Source organism: Artemia sp. Qi Xiang Cuo, chromosome 8, assembly GCF_049724085.1.
Source record: "Artemia sp. Qi Xiang Cuo chromosome 8, ASM4972408v1, whole genome shotgun sequence".
Classification (NCBI taxonomy): Eukaryota; Metazoa; Arthropoda; class Branchiopoda; order Anostraca; family Artemiidae; genus Artemia; species Artemia sp. Qi Xiang Cuo.
The window spans coordinates 54,100,652-54,121,131 of record NC_142801.1 but is presented as its reverse complement, the minus strand read 5'-3'; positions in this window follow the sequence as shown (position 1 = coordinate 54,121,131).

The following is a 20,480-nucleotide window of genomic DNA, read 5'->3' as shown; positions in this document are numbered from 1 at the left end:
GGTTTCCTAAGACCAAATATGAGGCGTATTATATCATTTTGTGTTGTTTCATTTTTTTGCATCTGGGTCTTTGCACATGCACCATATACGATGAGCCCATAGTCAATATGGGATCTTATATGTGATTTATAAAACTGGAGTAAGGTTTTCTCCTTACAGCCCCAGGGTGTGGAAAGAGGTCTTTTTAGTATATTTGTTTTGCTATAGCATTTTTTTTATTGTTTGAAATGTGGAGGTGGAAATTAAGTTTTTGGTCAAGCATGAGACCTAGGTAATTAATATGATTATCTTCTGGGATAGTTGTTTTATTTAGAGTTAGTTTTGCATTAACATGGTTTCGCTTCCGGTGAAATTGGATTATTTTTGACTTGGTAGGTGCAATGGGTAAATCTGAATGTTGAGAGAATTTTTCAAATTGGAAGTGACTTTTGCAGATTTGACTGTGCTATCTCAAAGGTGTTGCCAGATGACCATAGCACCAGATCGTCAGCATATTGTAGATTCGTGTGGGGTAGATTCATGTCCCAGAGATATAGGGCAAACAGGAGGCAACTGAGGACTGCTCCCTGAGGCAGGCCTTTGGTTGTTGTCTTTTGGGGTGAAGAGGCTGAACCAACAGAAACAATGAAACTTCGCACTTCTATGAAGGATTTTATAAAAGATACTAGCTTTGGGGGTAGTCCAAGGTTTGCAAGTTTGTTTAAAAGGATTTGGTGGTTCACATTGTCATATGCCCCTTCAAAATCTAGGAAAACTGCAACTAGGACATTATTTTTTGAGAATGATTCATTTATTGCATTTGTTAGCAAAATGAAAGCATCTGTTGAGGAGTGGTGTTTCCTGAATCCAGTTTGAGTGGGAGGGATCATATTGTTTTTTTTCAACAAACCAGAGGAGTCTGTGATGGATCATTTTCTCCATTATTTTCCCCGTTAGAGGAGTAATCATTATGGGCCTATAGGACTCAGGGTTATCTTTCGTTTTATATTTCTTTAGGATTGTTAGGAGGGACGAACAATTAAATATATTGGGGAACATAGAAGATGTCCAAGCGTGATTATAACAATTTAGCAGTTCTTGTTTGTATGAAGGGGTGAGATTCTTTATCCATGTAGGGTGTATATTGTCATAGCTGCCGCTAGTTTTGGTCCTAATATGATGTACTGCATTATTCATATCCTGGATTGAAAATGGACTAGTTATGTACTCGGATCCTGGGCGTGGTTGGTAACTTGGGTTGATAGGAATCGGGGACATTTTGCTTCGATTATTTGATGTTAGCTTATTAACAAAATGAGTTGCAAATAGCTTAGCTTTTTAATTATCATTATCATAATGGGTATTATTATGTATAAGCTCATACAGGAGTGAGTTGGGTGAAGTCTTTTTCCCACAGATGTGGCTTATGACTTTATGTATAATTGGCGCATGTGTTTCTCTGGAGAAATTATTTTCAAAATTATTCCAGCAATTATATTTAGCATCTATTATAGTCCTTTTTAGGTTAGATTCTGCTTGTAATTTTTTTAAATATTTAGTAGGTGATGGTTTTTTTTAAGAATTCTCTTCTAGCTGCATTTTTGATTCTCTATTTATTTTGGCACTTATTTGTCCACCATGCTTTAGGAATGTGTTTAGGGAAGGTTTTCTTAGGTGTTGCCCCGGGGATTCCATGATTAGCTGTATTTATTATTAATGATGTCAATACTTCAGCATGTGTGTCAACTGTTGTGTTTGAAATGTATGAATTTTGGGTGAAACTTGTGATTTCATCATTTATCTTATTTTGGAACATAGACCAATTTGCTTTAGTGTTGATATATTTAGAGGTATGTGGTAGAGTTTCAGCAGGTTCATTTAGGGAGCAAACTATAGCAAAGTGGTCAGTACATAGACTATCCATTTTATTTATATAAATTTTATTCAAAATATTTAAAGACACAATTTGTAGGTCAATTGTAGAGAAACTGCTACTTTTGGGGTTAAAACATGTATTCAGGTTTGGAGGGGTAGCAACAGCTAATTATAGACAGCTAATTATATTACAGCTAATTATATTACAGCTATACAGCTAATTATATTAGAATTAATAATATAATTAAAGAAATCCATGGCATCTGTAGTTTGGCCATTAGGGTTATAAAAGCTTATTATGTAGGTTTTTATATTATTCAGCCAAACACTGATACCAATTGCATCAACATCATTAGCAAAATCTGGAAAATTGATGCCACAGAATTTTATGTTATTTTTAACTAATAGAGCTACACCACCTCCTTTTCTCTCTGATGATCTATCCTTTCTCAGGATAGTATATCCCAGAGACTTAATTTTTAGATTTTGGGTTAAATGAGTTTCCTGGAGGCAAGCAATATTAATGGAATTATTATTCATAAAAGATATTAGTTCATTTAGCTTATTTTCTGTGAGTGATCTTATGTTCCACTGGAGTATTGATATGTGTTGTGTTGTTGATTTATTTTTCATATGACTGTGTATCAATGTTCAGCTTTGTTAACAGTAAAGCAAGATCTTTTTTTGCTTGAATGAGCATATCATCAGGGATGTAGATTTTTGCCAATTCTGCAATGATTTTTGTTTTCTGTAGTTGATGTATGTTCATGGCCTGAACTACATTACTCTTTAGAATGAATAAGCATATATTTGGGGATTGCATGTTTGGTTGTGCATCCTGTTTTTCAGTTAAGGAAATAATTCCTGGTAGTATTTCTGGTTTGTTTCTTCTTGGGAGGGGGGGCCAGGCTGACCTCATCTCACCGGACAAGGAGGCTTGTTGACTTGGTGATTCCTTCTGATAGGGATGTGAGCTAGGGGTCTTAGAAGATGGTGTTTTATGCGGGGTACTGGATGCATTGGGGGCGTTCGACTTGGGGGTTTTGTTTGGTTTCATTACGGGCTTTATTTGGTATTGTTGGGCAGCATTTGCTTCCATTGCCGCAAAGGGGTATGGGATAGCCTTCTCTGTTACTATTTGGAGTGTTAGAGCTCTTTTCTTATATGCAGGGCATAGTGATTTATTTGTAGATTCATGTGGGCCTTTGCAATTGATACATGTAGACTGAGTGTTGGTGCAAGTTGTCGACTCTTTAGGATGGTATGCTCTACAATTACTACACTCTAGGAGAATTTCATTGCATTTGTTTGTTGTGTGTCCCAGTTTGAGACACTTCTGACACTGGATAGGCTTAGGTATGTATTCTTTGTGTGGTTTGATTTGCCCAAATAGGAATAACTTTTCTGGGATACTAATTTTTTCCTCCAGTGTGAATAAGAAGGATCTACTAGTTTTTAGGCCATTAGAGTTAGGTTTGCCAAGTTAGGCAACATCTTCAACTGGGATTGAGGTGCCAGCCCTATCTGAGAGCCCTTTTTTTAACTCCTGAATGGATATCTCTGGGGGGACATTATAAACTACTATTTTTGTTGGTGATTGTTTTGGGTTCCATTTAGATGCATTAATTGGGGTATTCAGAAGGGATTTTAGATTAATTATTGTGTCTTCTGATTTCTGATCTTGGACAGCTATTAACAGAGATACAACACGGTTAATATTAAGAGAGAACATTGATTATATCAATTTGAAAATTGCAACTCTTATTGCAGTAATCATTTTTATTTCAAAGGGGGTAGTAGGAGTAATTTTAAGGTAAATTCCTAAGTTTTTGGAGGGAGGATCTTGGGCAGGGAGAGGGGAAATGCTTTTGATTGGGGAGATTTATAGCTCCATCTAACATTTCTGCTACTTCTTCCCTTATTGCATGGATTTGGCTATATTTAGCTTATTGCTATGGCAGTAGAACATGTGTCATTTCACTTCTACGTTCCCATATTCCACTTTTTGCGTATGTCCTACTCAGCTAGCCATAAGTTCTGTGCTATGTGTGAAGGACGAACCATATTTTTTTTTCTCTGTTTTTTTCTCACTTGTTTTTTTTTTCCTCTGTCGGTTTCAAAATGCCATGGGATCATTTAGTCAACTGTTTGAACAGAAAAGCTATTGTTTATTCAAAAAATTTTTGAATAAACTTTTTATTCAAAGTTTCTTTTATTATAAAATTTTTATTCAAAGTTTCCCCCAAAAATAAAAAAAACATTATACAGCCCGTGCCCCTTGACTATCCGGAAATGAGCCCCTCTTGCCCCTCAAATAAAACTGCTGGAGATTCGCCCCTGGCTATAAAGATTGTAAGCGCATGGAAATCCAGATGGCGAACGATCTCTGATTTTTGTAAAATTTCTGGATAGACAGATAAAATGCCCAAAAAATGTTTATGGGAACTTCTTATAGGAAATATTGTTTTCTTAATCTGCATATACTAGTTTCTTACTTTCCATAAAACAGAATAGTTCCCGGAAGTCATTTTGGAATTTTGTACACCATTTCTCATTTTGTTTGACAAAAAAAGGGAGAAAATATGATTAAAAAATAACCAAGGAAACGAGGTTGGTTTTTAGCCAGTGGAAAAAAAGGGGCAAAAGGACAAAAGCAGATATTTCAGCGGGAACCTCCACCAAACCGTCCTCGATGCTCCAAAAAACCTAACCTTCTGAAGTGAACTCAAACAGAGCAGAAGAAACACTTTAGAGTGGTTCTTCTGCTCTGTTTAATTTCACTCCAAAAGTTTTGTTTTTACATGCGTCATATATAGCCAGTGTGGTTAGAATGTATTTATTTCATATTTTTGCTGCTAAGTTTATAGTATCATAAAAAAAACTAGCCATATCCAGGGCTTCCGTTATCCCAAGGTCTTTGGGTTTCTCCCAGATTTCCACGGGATATTGGAAATTATTATTATTGAAAAGTATACATACATTTTTCGGGTGGTGGGGGGCAAATTTTCTGCAGGGATTTTCCATGGAGAAAATTGTCCATGGGGAGGGATGTTTCCGGGAAGTGGACTTTTCAGGGAAATTTTACACTTTGGGGACTTGCCAGAATTCCTATACGTAATTCTTTTTATATGTCTTGCTTTCTCTTTGCAATTTTACGCGTGGAGATGTTAACCGTAATTGTCCGGGGTAAATTTTCACCGGGATTAAATTTCCACCGAGATTGAATTGTCTATATATATATATATATATATATATATATATATATATATATATATATATATATATATATATATATATATATATATATATATATATATATATATATATATTTGGTGAGGGGGGGATTTTCCCGTGGAGGTGGAGCCAGATTTCCTGACATTATTTAAAAAACGATCAGAAATTAAATTTAAAAAAAATAAGTTTTTCCAACTGAAAGTAAGGAGCAACATTAAAACTTAAAAAGAACAGAAATTATTACGTATATCAGGGGGGTTTCTCCCTCCTCAAAACCTCGCTCTTTACAATAAAGTTTGAATTTTGTCCCAATTCCTTAAGAACGACTCCTGAAACACAAGGATCGTTTAATTAGAACTATAAAAAGCTTTTTTAAAAGTACTAAAAAACTTTAGCATGAAGAGCAAGGTGTTGAGGAGGGGGCAACTCCCCTTCTATACGTTATAATTTCTGTTCGTTTTAATCTTTAATGTTGCTCCTTACTTTCAGCTGAAAAAAGCTTGTTTTTTAACTTAATTATCATTTGAAATGAATGAGATTATGCATTTGAACCAGAGATGGCCAATGTTTATTCTTCTTTTCCTGATTTTAATTCATGTTAGAGGTATAAGATTATCCCTGGTATCACAAGTTTTATATTTACTTTAATGTTTTTGTTTACTCTTATCTATTAGTTCTGATTTTTAAGCTTATAAAACAAAAAGAACGTTGTGGAAAATATAAGACGACAGCATGGTCTAATGCGATCCAAGGGCTGTACATTGATCACTGCTAACTCCAGATGAATTACTTATACATTGGCACGGTCTCATTTTTTTATTGTGGGGGGAAGAGTAAATTTGAGGAAAATACAGTAAAAACACACTCAAAATCAATTAAGAAAATAATCTCTAGAAAATACAGAAAACTATGGGTGAAGTCAACAAATTTTGATATTGGCAAAAAGTACAGGTCTAAGTATCCTGCCCTTCTGAGCGTGCCTGCCTGCATACACACATGGAACAAGTTTGTGCTTCTAATTATGACAGTTTTCGAATTCAGCCTCAGAACATGCATAATTTTGACTCCAGTCACGATGAAGAGAAAACCTAGTCAGTGCTTGCTACCAGTTTATTGTTATATTAGTTATTTATGATTTATCAAATTGTTATGAAAAAAAATTTATGAAGTTTGAGAAAATTTTACCATTTAATTATCTTCAGTAAAAAAAATGAAAAAAAAAGGTTTTTCTATTAAAAGTAATGAGCGAACCTAACATTTAAAACAAGGTAAAATTAGCTCATATAAGATGTTAAGCCTAATTTACATATGAATGAAGAAATAAAAGTTAAAATGAATAAAAATTAAGGTGAATGATTAATCCGAAATTATGATGAATATAAATTAGATTTACGCTACTTCGGCAGCGGTAAATGTTGCAGTGGCCTTTGGTTAGTTTTCCCGACAAAAGTGTATACGGAACATCGCTTTGGCTGTATTTATTCACAGTTGGTTAAATACCGTATTTTTCAATAGTTTAACAATTTTGAAAAGAAGTATTTCATGAGAAGAGAAAAAATCAATAAGATATTGATGAGTCGTTCCTTAAACCAACTTTTCGCTATTTCTCGACACCGCAAAAAAGTTATTATTTTTAGAATGAACCTATGAACCCTCTATATAAGGAGATGCTTAGTACTCTCCCTAGAAACCTGACACCAAAATTAATCTGTATTTTTGTTTTAAAAAATGCTACATATGCAAACTTCAAGATCGTTCATCTGACGCTTTACGAATTTTTCTTCCAAATCACACTCCACTATAAGGAGAAATCCCCAAATGATGAAACTTACTTAAAACTCTCATTACACGATTCATCTGTTGATAATTTAACATATCTTCCTCTGCCTTTAAAAAAATCCACGTTTCAGAACCATGGTTGACCAATCTCATATTCAAGGCTTACAAAATGTTCTTCTTTCTTCTTCTATTTAACAGCAGGCGGGATTTTCAGTGATACTATTTAGCCCTTTTCCTTTTGATTCACTCTGTGGGCTACAGAGTTACTGGCTTGATTGCCTCATATTTATTAGATGATTTCAGATATCTTTCAGTAGATCTTTCGACTCTAGGAGTTCAAATATAAGATGATAGATGTCGATTTCTATGCTCTGTGTGCAGGTATAGTTGGCTAGGCTCTTGGCTGATAGTGAGATTTTGTGGTGTTTGAAGCATTTTAGCAGTTTGCAAAGCAAGGTATGTTGTGCAGATGTCAGCACATTACATTCAAATAGGCAATGGTCAATTGTTTCATTATTCATATTACAATGCCTGCAAAGAGGGGACAGGGGAATTGAACCACTTGAATTAGAAAACTTATATGAGAATGCAAGAAAATTTAGTCCATTTGTTCCAGAACGAATTCTATGATAAATTTTAGAAAAATACTTATTGGGAAAGGGGGAAAGGATAGGATTAATCTTATCAAAATTAATATCTGATAGTCTCCATCGATAAATATCTCTAATCGGGATTGGTCTCCCACTTTGCTGGTCAATACTTATAGCATTTTTTGGTATTTCATCAACCTGATGATTACCACTTATACCAGAGTGGCTAGGAATGTACTGAAAATAAGTTCTTATGCCAATTGAAGCAAGAATATCTATGATACAAGGACATTGATGTGTGTCAGTCTCCAAATTATACTGAGGAACTGAAGCCTTGAAGCAACTTAAGGCTTGATGAAGAGTTAGAATATACACCAATATTATTTGACTTTGTTATTAAAGTTGGGTTTTCCTTAAAGTGTTCTAATGCCATGATTATGGCATTTAACTCAGCAGACATTATAGATGAATTATTATATAATCTCTCGCCCATTGCAATTTTCAGGTGAGGCAGGAAAGCACCACTTGCTACCTTCTCATTCATTTTTGACCCATCAACAAATATTTGGAAGTGGTTTTTATAGGTAATTGTATTAAGTTCAGCAAATTTTTTCTGGACAAAAGTAATGGGGGTTAAATCTTTATTCCACTTTGAGAAATCAGTATTTATTATGGGAGTCGACCAATTCTATGGAGGGGAATGGGGGAAAGTTAATCCTTGTTCACAAACTTATGTTATCCTTGTTCCTTGTTCCTTGAATGTTAATCCTTGTTCACAAACTTATCTTCCTATTCTCCCAAATGTTTTTCAATTGCGAAAAAATACTCCGTGCCTTGAGTATTCTACTTTCTATGACTTCATTGCATCCACCAACTCAACTTTTAATGATACCCAGGCAAGTAAAGCTATTTACTTGATCAGCTTTTTAACTATGTTGCATCCCCTATTTGCCCTCATTTGTTCCTAGTCTAAGTGACTTAGTATTTTTAAGATTAATTTTCAAACCGATTTTGAGCTTTGAGCTGTCAAAACTTCCAAAGCTTATTGGTTTCGATGATTGTTATATTTATGATTTATTTTTATATTTACGAATCACCTGCATAATCTAAGCCTGGGAGAGTTTTACCTTACCATTTTACACGATGATCTCTTATAGACTTTGCCTTTCTCCATAGGCTAAAGTCAATCACCATCATCTATCTAAGCGAGGATAGGAGACAGTCCTTCTTAATTTCTGATTCCGTACCAAACCATCTATTAGCGTCACTTTCCAGGTTAACTGCAGCAATATTATTTTCATGCGTAGTACGAATCACTTTTATATACTTATCTGGCCTACTATATATCGATAAGACTCGCCAAAACTTTTATTAGCTGAATTAAATGTCTGTTCAGAATTTACAAATTGAAGAAATAAAGGGGTCTAATGGTTCAGGCACTTCTCAATAATAGACCTAAGAAAAATAAGTTAGCTGACGTATCCTTCCCCCTTCCTGAAACCGCAATACTCTTTGCTTAAAACTTTATTACAGTATCCCCTAGTCTAATAAGTGTTATCATGATAAGTAATTGGGCTCCTACAAAAGTCAAGTTAACGCCTCTAAATTTACCTTACCCATTCTTATTACCTTTTGCATAAAGGGGTGTAATTAGCATCATCCTTCAGTACTTTTCAGTAATTTATATCTAACTTCGTAGACCCCATTGTTCAATTCACATTTCCGACTATATCAGCTCAGTCCTTTTAGCATTATAATTCACTCCAAGCAAAATAAATTTTCGTTCACTTCCAAATTCCCAAAGAACTTTCATATTTTCTCAATCACCCTACAACTGTATCACCGTTTAGCACATTCTCAAAATACTCCGTCCATGTCTCTTTAACACTCTCCCTATCACTAACTGAGGCCATATCACTGCTTAAGGGTCGTTATCTTTAACTGGGAAAAGTCCAAACTCCCTTTTAATTTCTTAACATGATTATACAATATCTTACTATTTTGCCGTCTGGTTGCATCTCTCAAGTCCTTTGCATTTCTGAGCATGGTTTCACTTGATATCTCCTTGCTTTACACGTAAATTCCTTTCCTAATCCCCTTACTTTCTTCATATTTTCGTAAGATCTATCAATAAGAAACTTTGTGTACAAACCATTCTATATTATACTAAGCTTAAAGTATTTTGACTAAAACTCCTAGCTGCGTTTCCAAAGTTCCCCCTAAGACATTTTCTGGTACTTTGCAAGACATTTAAAAAGTTGTGTAACAAAATAATACGACAGCAAAAAATATTTGCTTTTTAAGAATTCTTAAAATTTCCAGAATGACTCACCTTTAGGCAACAAGTCAGTGAATAAGGAAAAGACCATTTAAACTTCAAACTTTAACTAACTCCTACCCTACAAAGATATAAATAGTTTCAGATTGCAGTTTGCAATATGAACAGAATAATTTCTTGTTCAAGCTCTTACCTTGAACAGGCTAATCTTCAATGCTGAACGAATCATCTCCAAGAATTGGCAATTACTCTTTAAGATGATCCCAAATTTGAAGTAAAGAAATACTTGTGAAGGAGGTGTCAAATAGCTTGATGAAAGAAATAAAAACAACAGTAAATAACCAGCTATCTGACTAAACTAAGCAAACAAATTAATTTAAATCTGACAAGTGAACATGACCAAGAACATGAGTATAGCCCTAAGAATAATTTTTAAAGAAGCTATGGTACCATATTCACTCCTTCTAAAAAGGCCAAGCTGAAAACTCTTGAGCACAGGAAAGGAGCGCTGTGCCTCCGTTTTGCAAAAAAAAATGCAATAATAAGCCCTCGCACAGAAAATATTTTCCCCAAAAGACACTCCCCATACAGAAACCGCCTGCCATGTATTGTTTCTGAACCCATCCCTATCTTGTCTCCCATCCGTTACTTAGCCTCCAGGTATGAAAAAACCTTTGTCCCCTTCATTACTGATCAAATAAACCGCTAGTTGTTTTTTTTTTGTTAAAAAAAAAAGAAAAAGTTAGTCTACTCTGGCAGTTAGTCTATTCTGCGGACAAAAGCTATGCACTCCCTGACGTTAAAAAAGAGGATGAGGTATTAAGTGAGTCTTGAAGCTAATTGTGATAGTGGTACTGTATGTTGGAAGACATCGTTGCAATGCTGGGAAAATTTGGGATTATCTCAACGGATATTTTTAATTCTCTTGAATTTTTTTCGTAACGGTCAAATTTTCAAAATAAACCTGCTTCTAACTGACAATATTGATAAAAGAATTTTCAGAAGAAACAAAAGGGAATAAGCACCTGTCTATCCATGTCTATCTTGTGGACATCCTATTGCCGAATAGAAATCCGTAGTCTTTGCCATTTTTGTGCGGTAATGTTCTTTAGTTTCTGACACCCCTCGTTGCCCATTCTATCGGAAATTTAAAGGTTTTATGCGCTTACAGCATTTGATTATAAGTATTTGGTTTGATATGGTTTTTGATACAACAAAATATATATATTTAATTTATTTATTGTCAGTCTTAACACATAGACTTGCTATGATTTCTCGAAGATAGAACTAACGTTAGAGACCAGTCTTGAGAACGGTTTCAGAAAATTTACTGAAGCTTTGGTAGTTCTGGCTTGCTATTGTGCTTCGCTAAAACGGCGTTCACAAGCGTGTCTAGCTGGAATCCTATGTCTAGACACGTGTCTAGCCAGAATCCAATGTCTAGGCAATGAATGTTTACAAGTAAAATTCAGCGCTAGGCTAGACATTCAGTTCTAGACTCTAGAACTCAATATCTAGGATTTTCGATTATCAGCCAATCAGAATGTGTCAAGATCCACTGTTTTCATCATTTTTGTTTACACTTGTAAACTGAAATTTAAGTTTTGTGTTCTCACTAATTGTTTTTTTCATTTTTGGCAAATTTGCAGCACCAAACATAATAGTAAAGCACACTAAGGCAGTTGTTTTGCTTATCTCATTGATTAGAATGTGACAGTAAAAATAGGGATTATAATATTTGAAAGTTTTGCCCACATAAGCTCTGTTGATTGGCTAGAAATGACAATTTGAAACTAAATTTGTAGTTTTAGCTAAGCGGTAAGCACCGAATTTTACATGTGAACGGTCATTGCCTGGACATTGGATTCTGGCTAGACACGTGTCTAGACATGGGATTCTAGCTAGACACGCTTGTGAACGCCGCTTAAAAACATTTAGGGTCACTATCTTAAAATTAATTATTCAGGCTGTGTCCAGAAATCTCTCTTAACTCCGAGTGAAATAGATTAAACATACCCCCCCCCCCGCCAGATATATGACTTATTTTTCAGACGACACTGAATATCTCTAGGTGAAACAGTCTCGCGAAACAAACCACTTGGCAGCGTTGTTTTATTTATTAACTCTCATTTTGAAATGTTCAGCAGCGCGGGGGACTCAAGTTTCATTTGTCTGTCTTGTATACAGTCTAAACAGTGCTTCCACTGTGTCGGATTTTTCCAACATTGTCGGATTTTCGGCCCTCTTGTCGGACAAAAAAATATCGTGTCGGACTTCGGAATTTTGTCGGATTTTCAGTAAAAAACAGATATTTTTCAGATTTGTGTATTTCTCTAGATTACTGGAGTCTCCAATTCCAATAAAAAAGGATTTTCAAACTAGTAAAATTAGAAGGCCAATTTTGTTAGGGATTTTCAGAAAGTCATTAGCATTAGCGGCGACAGTTTGACAAGGCACAATTTTTGAAAATTTGTAGCTGCTGTGCTTCAATCATTCTTATATTTCAGTTAATTTCAAGATCTAAGGAAAGTCAAGGTGATACTTTTTTCCAATGCCAGTATAAGATTAGAAAGTCTATTGCCAACATAGTAGCCTACAGGAGAGCTAGGCCACCATGGTTTAGTGACACCATGTGCTTCACAGGTTCAGAATGTTTTAAAATCTCAAAATAGCCTACTCAAAAGAAGAATGCAAGTTGAATCTGGGTCTAGGTATGTAGATCAGTGTAAGACTGGTAATTCTGGCAATCTTCTTGAAGTCAAGTTTAATTCTAACAGAGAAATTACCCAGAATTTGTCCAAAACTGATCTGCAAAGCACACTTGAACCATCGTAGCTATCCTGAGCAGCGCTATGGCCAGGGGAACAGAACCACTTGAATTAGGAAACTGATTAGAGAATGCAAGAAAATTTAGTCCATTTGTTCCAGAACGAATTCTATGATAAATTTTAGAAAAATACTTGGTATTTGTTTAGCCTTGTGTCACCTGATAAGGAGATATGTTAAGAAAACAATTCTTACTTTAAAATATGTATAATGATCCTAGTTCTTATATTATCCAATGGGAGAACCTTTATCATCAAGTCTTTCCTCTAAAAATCCTTTTTTTTCCAGCTTAAAAGAAAATGTTTCCAAAACCCACACTGCTGAGATTCAATGCCTAAGTCTTTTGAAATTGCAGCCAAATAAGTTGTTTTATAAATAGTGTTCATGCCTGTCTTTTTAATACTTTTTTTTAATGAGCAGTGGCGCAAATACAAAATATCAATAGCAGTGGCGAAAATCAAAATATTGCTATAAATATACAAATACATACAGAGTATATACCCCCACCCCCCTAATGTGCAAATATATAACAAAAATTGAATTCTGGACCTAAATATAGCCAAATAGACTGTAATCCAATCCCTAAATATATCCAAATCAGGGTATATATTTCTACATCAGAGGGGTGGGGATATATACTCTGTATGTATATGTACAGCAATATTATTATTTTTAAATGAGCACTGGCAAAAATACTGTCTTTTTAATGAGCACTGGCAAAAATACAAAAAATGCACAGGATTGAAAAGAAATGAAATAATATAAAATTACCTTTTTTGATTCTAGAATGATCTAGCAGTTTCACAATCAGAGGGAATTGAAGAGGTGATTAATTTATAATGATCACATGATACAGATGATTAAATTATAATTTGACACTTGATTTGACAGATGATTAAATAGAGACACTTGTGATGAGAAAATTTGATTTTTATTGGGTGGTGCCTTGACTAGTGTCAGGTAAACTTTGATTTAGATAATGAGTATCTGGTTTGTATAGTTCAGCAGCCTGTAGCAATAGATAATGCAGTCTGGCCCCTTTATTGGGAAAAAAGGTTTTCCAATAAAACTCGGCAAGATATCCAAGCATATGTTTGTCCAATCTCCCGTACTTGGGAATCACTTCTTGCATTGAACACCATAGACGTTCAATATTTTCTGTGTAGGCCCCGGTCACAGGGTCCAAAAAATTCAAAGAATGGTTGACAGTTAAGTGTTGAAAACCTTGCATGCCTAATCTATTATATGAGCTCCAGCAATCAGAAATTATAGTTGTTCCTGGATGTATCTGCTCTTTTATAATTTCTAGTAGAGTGTTGGCAGTTTGGTCAGGAACGGGAACAATAAAACATTTCCAGTGTCTCTCTCAATACCTCCAAACACCCACTGTCCTTCAATATAGCATCCCCTATTGTATTTTCTTTTCCCTATCTTTGCTTCATCTGTTTTAACTTTTTCCGGGACTACCCAATTTACAACTGTGTTTGTCAATAAAGTCAAGGCATATTTTGCGACAAAAATTATGCCAATCAACAGCAGTTGCTGATGATATGCCAATTTCATCAACCATAAATTGCTGAATATGAGCTCCTCTGTCTAAATTGCAAAAAATCAGCATAATCTCTGCTATTTGTTGATATGATATGTTTACTTTTTTGCACCAAATCCCTGTATTAATACTTTGACTAAAAGTGCACTTTTTTTTAATAATGTTATGTCCATGTTGCTCCGTTCTTGTTTTATTACATCGGAATCCATTTCGTAATTCATCAAAATAGCATTCAATATGACAATGAGGGCAAAACATTTTAGTTGGCAAAATGTTATGATTTATAAATAATTGCTGTAAAACACCTTGACCTTGATGGTTCAGTCTAAAAGACATAATTTTATTGTCACATAAAACACATAAATTTTTTGTTAATGGCATGATTTCAAACAGAATTCACAATTTCTATAATTTCAATATACCACTACTTTTTCTTTAAACACGTGCTAAACGCTATCTATAAAACAATTTATTAGGCGGCAATTTAAAAAGACTTAGGCATTGAATCTCAGCAGCATGGGTTTTGGAAACATTTCCTTTTAAGCTGGAAAAAGAAGGATTTTTAGAGGAAAGACTTGATGATAAAGGTTCTCCCGTTGGATAATATAAGAACTAGGATCATTAGACATATTTTAAAGCAAGAATTGTTTTCTTATCATGTTTCCTTATCAGGTGACACAAGGCTAAACAAATACCAATATCTCTAATGGGGATTGGTCTTCCACTTGGTTGGTCAATATTTATAGCATTTTTTGCTATTTCATCAACCTGATGATTACCACTTATACCAGAGGGGCTAGGAATATATTGAAGATAAGTTCTTATGCCACTTGAAGCAAGATTATCTATAATACTAAGACAATGATAAGTGTCAATATCCAACTTACACTGAGGAGCTGAAGACAGCAACTCGAGGCTTGATAAAGAGTCAGAATAAACTATAATATTATTTGAATAAGCAATCAAAGGTTTATTTTCCATAAGGTGTTCTAATGCTATGATTATGGCATTTAACTCTGCAGATATTATAGATACATTATTATATAATCTCTCACCCATTGCAATGTTCAGGTGATGAAGGAAGGCACCACTTGCTACCTTCTCATTCAGTTTGGACCCATCAACAAAAATTTGGAAATGGTTTTTATAAGTAATTTTATTAGTTTCAGCGAATTTCTTCTGGACAAAAGCAATGGGGGTTAAATCTTTAATCCCACTTGAGAAATAAGTATTTATTATGGGGGTTTTCCATTTCCATGGAGGGGATTGGGGGAAAGTAGGTGCAATGGACTTTGTAGGTACAGGGAACCTCTTCTGGATATTGGTACTCATCTGCAATGCCTCTATACATGGCTGGATTTCTTAACCAATTATGTAGGGTGCGTGAGCTATTTGATTCAATTTTTGTAAGATGTTTTATCAAGAGAAAACTTTGTCTGTCCCTTATTGTTATTAATCCACTCTCCATAAGCAGAAACTTGGTGCTTGTGGGTTTCCTAAGACCAAATATCAGATGTATTATATCATTTTGTATTGTTTCAATTTTTTGCATCTGTGTCTTTGCACATGCACCATAGACAATGAGCCCATAGTCAATATAGGGTCTTATATGTGATTTATGAAACTGGAGTAAGGGTTTCTCCTTACAGCCCCAGGGTGTGGAAAGAAGTCTTTTTAGTATACTTGTTTTTCTATAACATTTTTTTATTGTGTTTGAAATGTGGAGGTGGAAGTTAAGTTTTTGGTCAAGCACAAGACCTAGGTAATTAATATGATTATCTTCTGTAATAGTTGTTCCATTTAGAGTTAGTCTTGCATTAACATGATTTCGCTTTCGGTGAAATTGGATTATTTTTGACTTGGTAGGTGCAATGGGTAAATCTGAATGTTGAGAGAATTTTTCAAATAGGAAAAGTGACTTTTGCAGCTTTGACTGTGCAATATCAAAGGTGTTGTCAGATGACCATAGTACCAGATCATCAGCATATTGTAGATTCGTGTGGGGGAGGTTCATGTCCCAATGATATAGGGCAAAGAGGAGGCAGCTGAGGACTGCTCCCTGAGGAAGACCTTTGGTTATTGTCTTTTGGGGTGAAGTGGCTGAACCTACACAAACAATGAAATTTCGCAATTCTATGTAAGATTTTATAAAAGATATTAACTTGGGGGGTAGTCCAAGGTTTGCAAGTTTATTTAAAAGGATTTGGTGGTTCACATTGTTATATGCCCCTTCAAAATCTGGGAAAGCTGAAACTAGGACATTATTTTTTTAGAATGATTCATTTATTGCATTTTTAACAATATGAAAGCATCTGTTGAGGATTGGTGTTTCCTGAATACAGTTTGAGTGTGAGGGATCATAATGTTTTTTCCAACAAACCAGAGGAGTTGGTAATAGATCATTTTCTCCATTATTTTCCCCATCACAGGAGTAATCATTATGGGCCTATAAGACTCAGAGGTATTTTTGGGTTTATTTATCTTTAGGATTGGTAGAAGGGACAAACATTTTCAGATTGTGGGGAATACAGATGAAGACCAAGCATCATTACAACAATTTAGAAGTTCCTGTTTGTATGAAGGGGTGAGATTCTTTATCCATGTAGGGTGTATGTTGTCATAGCTGCCGCTAGTCTTGGTCCTAATATGATGTATTCCATTATTCATTTCATGGATTGAAAATGGGCTGCTTATATACTCGGATCCTGGGCGAGGTTGGTAACTTGGGTTCATAGGAATTGGGGACATTTTGCTACAATTATTTGATGTTAGCTTATTAACAAAAAGAGTGGCAAATAGCTTAGCTTTTTCATTATCATTGTCATAATGGGTATTATTATGTATAAGCTCATACAAGGTGTGGGCTGGGGGGAAGTATTTTTCCCACAGATGTGGCATATGACTTTATGTATAATTGACTCATGTGTTTCTCTGGAGAGATTATTTGCAAAATTATTCCAGTAGTTATATTTAGCATTTATTATGGTCCTTTTTAGATTAGATTCTGCTTGTAATTTTTTTAAATATGTAGTATGTGATGTTATTTTTAAGAATGTTCTCCTAGCTGTCTATTTTGTTCTCAATTTACTTTGGCACTCATTTGTCCACCATGCTTTGGGAATATGTTTAGGGAAGGTTTTCCTGGGTGTTGACCTGGGGATAGCATGATTAGCTGTATTTATTAGTAAAGATACCAAAACTTCAGCATGTGTGTCAGCTGTTGCGTTTGAAATGCATGGATTTTGGGTGAAACTTGTAATTTCATCATTTAGCTTATTTTGGAACATAGGCCAATTTGCTTTAGTGTTGATATATTTGGAGGTATTTGATATGGTTTCAGCAGGTTTTCTTAGGAAGCAAACTATGGCAAAGTGGTCAGTACATAGACTATCAATTTTATCTATGTAAATTTTATTCAAAATATTTAAAGACATAAATTGTCGGTCAATTGTGGAGAAACTGCTACTTTTGGGGTTGAAATATGTATTCAGGCTCGGAGGGGTAGCAACAGCTAATTCATAATTATTTGAAGTCATACGCTCAATGAATTTACCAGCTTTGTTTGCTGGTTTATTCCCCCACAAAAGGCTGGGGGCATTGAAGTCTCCACAAATAATGATATTCTTCAACATATTAGAATTATCTATATAGCTGAAGAAATCCATGGCATCTGTAGTTTGCCCATTAGGGTTATAAAAGCTTATTATGTAAGTTTTTTTATTATTCAGCCAAACACTGATACCAATTGCATCAACATCATTTACAAAATCTGGAAAGTTGATGCCACAGAATTTTATATTATTTTTAACTATTAAAGCTGCTCCAACTCCTTTTCTCTCTGATAATCTATCCTTTCTCAGGATAGTATATCCCAGAGACTTAATTTGTTGATTTTGGGTTAAATGAGTTTCCTGGAGGCAAGCAATATTGATGGATTTATTATTCAAAAAATATATTAATTTATTTAACTTATTTTCAGTGAGTGATCTTACGTTCTTCTAGAGTATTGATGTGAGTTGTGTTGTTGTTTTATTTTTCACATGACTGCGTATCAATGTTCAGCTTTGTTTAAAGTAGAGCAAGATCTTTTTTTGCTTGAATGAGCATATGATTAGGGATGTAGATTTTTGTCAATTCTGCAATGATTTTTGTTTTCTGTAGTTGATGTATATTCATTGCCTGAACTGCATTATAGTTTAGAATGAATAAGCATATATTTGGGGATTGTATGTTTAGTTTTGCATCCTGTTTCTCAGTTAAGGGATTAATTCCTGGTAGTGTTTCGGGTTTGTTTCTTATTGGGAGAGGGTGCCAGGCTGACCTCATCTCACTAGACAAGGAGGCTTGTTGGCTTGGTGATTCATTCTGATAGAGATGTGAGCTAGGGGGCTTAAAGGATGGTGTTTTGTAAAGGGTACTTGATGCCTTGGGAGTGTTTGACTTGGGAGTTTTATTTGATTTCATTATTGGTTTTATTTGGTGTGGTTGGACAGCATTTGCTTCCATAGCTGCAAAAGGGAATGGAAGGGCCTTCTCTGTTGCTATTTGGAGTGTTAGTGCTCTTTTCTTATATGCAGGGCATTGTGATTTATTGGTGGATTCATGTGGGCCTTTACAATTGATACATGTAGGCTGAGTATTGTTGCAAGTTGTCAACTCTTTAGGATGGGAGCCTTTACAGTTACTACAGGCTTGGAGAATTTCATTACATTTATTTGTTGTGTGTCCCAGTTTCAGACACTTCTGACACTGGATAGGCTTTGGCTTGTATTCCTTGTGCGGTTTGATTTGCCCAAATAGGAATAACTTTTCTGGGATATTAATTTTTTCCTTCAGTGTAAATAAGAAAGATCTACTTGTTTTTAATCCATTAGAGTTGGGTTTACCCAGTTGAGTGACATCTTCTACAGGGATTGTGTTACCAGCCCTATCTGAGAGCCCTTCTTTTAACTCCTGAATTAGTTTTTCTAGGGGAACATTATATACTACTATTTTTGTTGGGGATTGTTTTGGGTTCCATTTAGATGAATTAATTGGGGTGTTCAGAAGAGATTTTAGATTTAATATTTTATCTGCTGATTTCTGATCTTGGACAGCTATTAGCAATGATCCATCACGGTGAATGTTAAGAGAAAACATTGATTTTAACATTTTGAAAATTGCAACCCTTATTGTAGTAATCTTTGTTATTTCAAAGGGGGTATTAGGAGAAATTTTGAGGTAAATTCCCAAGTTTTGGGAAGGGGAATCTCGGACTGGGGGAGGGGAAATACTTTTGATTGGGGACGTTTTTTCCTTTTTTTTAAGCTCCTAGAAAGGACCTCTTGAAACCCATTATCATCAATTGTTACATTAGCTCCAACACTGATCATTGTCCTATTCTCAGAATTTGAGCTTTAATGTGAGCTTTGTGATAGAGAGCTTGACCAGCCAAGATGGGGCAAAAATGGATCAATTTCATTAGTATTTGGGGTGGGGTCCGGGGGGACGTTTTTGTAGGGGGAGTTCTTTGCATTGCCTATTGGACTGAGCTTCAATCTAATCCGGAAAGGATAATACTGTGATACCAGACCGGCGGCACTCTACTGGGGCGGAAGCTTCACCATCCGCAAAAGAAACACCACAGTATGGCCCTGAGGAGGATTTTGAGCACGATTGGTTTGGTACAACTGCTGATAAATCGAGACAATAATTCACAAGAAATTTATTTGTAAATTTCTTAAAGTGTTGCTGTTGTGTTGTGATTTATTGTGATTTCTTCTTCTTCTTCTATTTCACAGCAGGCGGGCTTTTCAGTCGATACTATTTAGCCCTTTTCCTTTTGCTTCACTCAGTGGGCTACAGAGCTACTGGCTTGGTTGTCTCTTATTTGTTAGATATTCTCAGATATCTTTCAGTAGATATTTCGACTCAAGGAGTTCAAATATAAGGTGATAGATGTTGATTTCTATGCTCTGTGTGCAGGTGGTATAGTTAGCTAGGCTCTTGGCTGATAGTGAGTTTTTTTGGTGTTTGAAGCGATTTAACAGTTTACAATGCAAGGTGTGCTGTGCAGACGTCAGCATATTACATTCAAATAGGCAGCAGTCTATTGTTTCATTATTCACATTACAAAACCTGTAAAGAGGGGACAAGGGAAATGAACCACTTTAATTAAGAAACTGGTACAAGAATGCAAGAAAATTTAATCCATTTGTTCCAGAACGAATTCTATGATAAATTTCTAAAAAATACTTCTTGGGAAAGGGGGAAAGGATAGGATTATTTTTATTAAACATAGTATCTGATAGTCTCCATCGGTAAATATCTCTAATGGAGATTGGTCTCCCACTTGGCTGGTCGATATTTATAGCATTTTTTGCTATTTCAT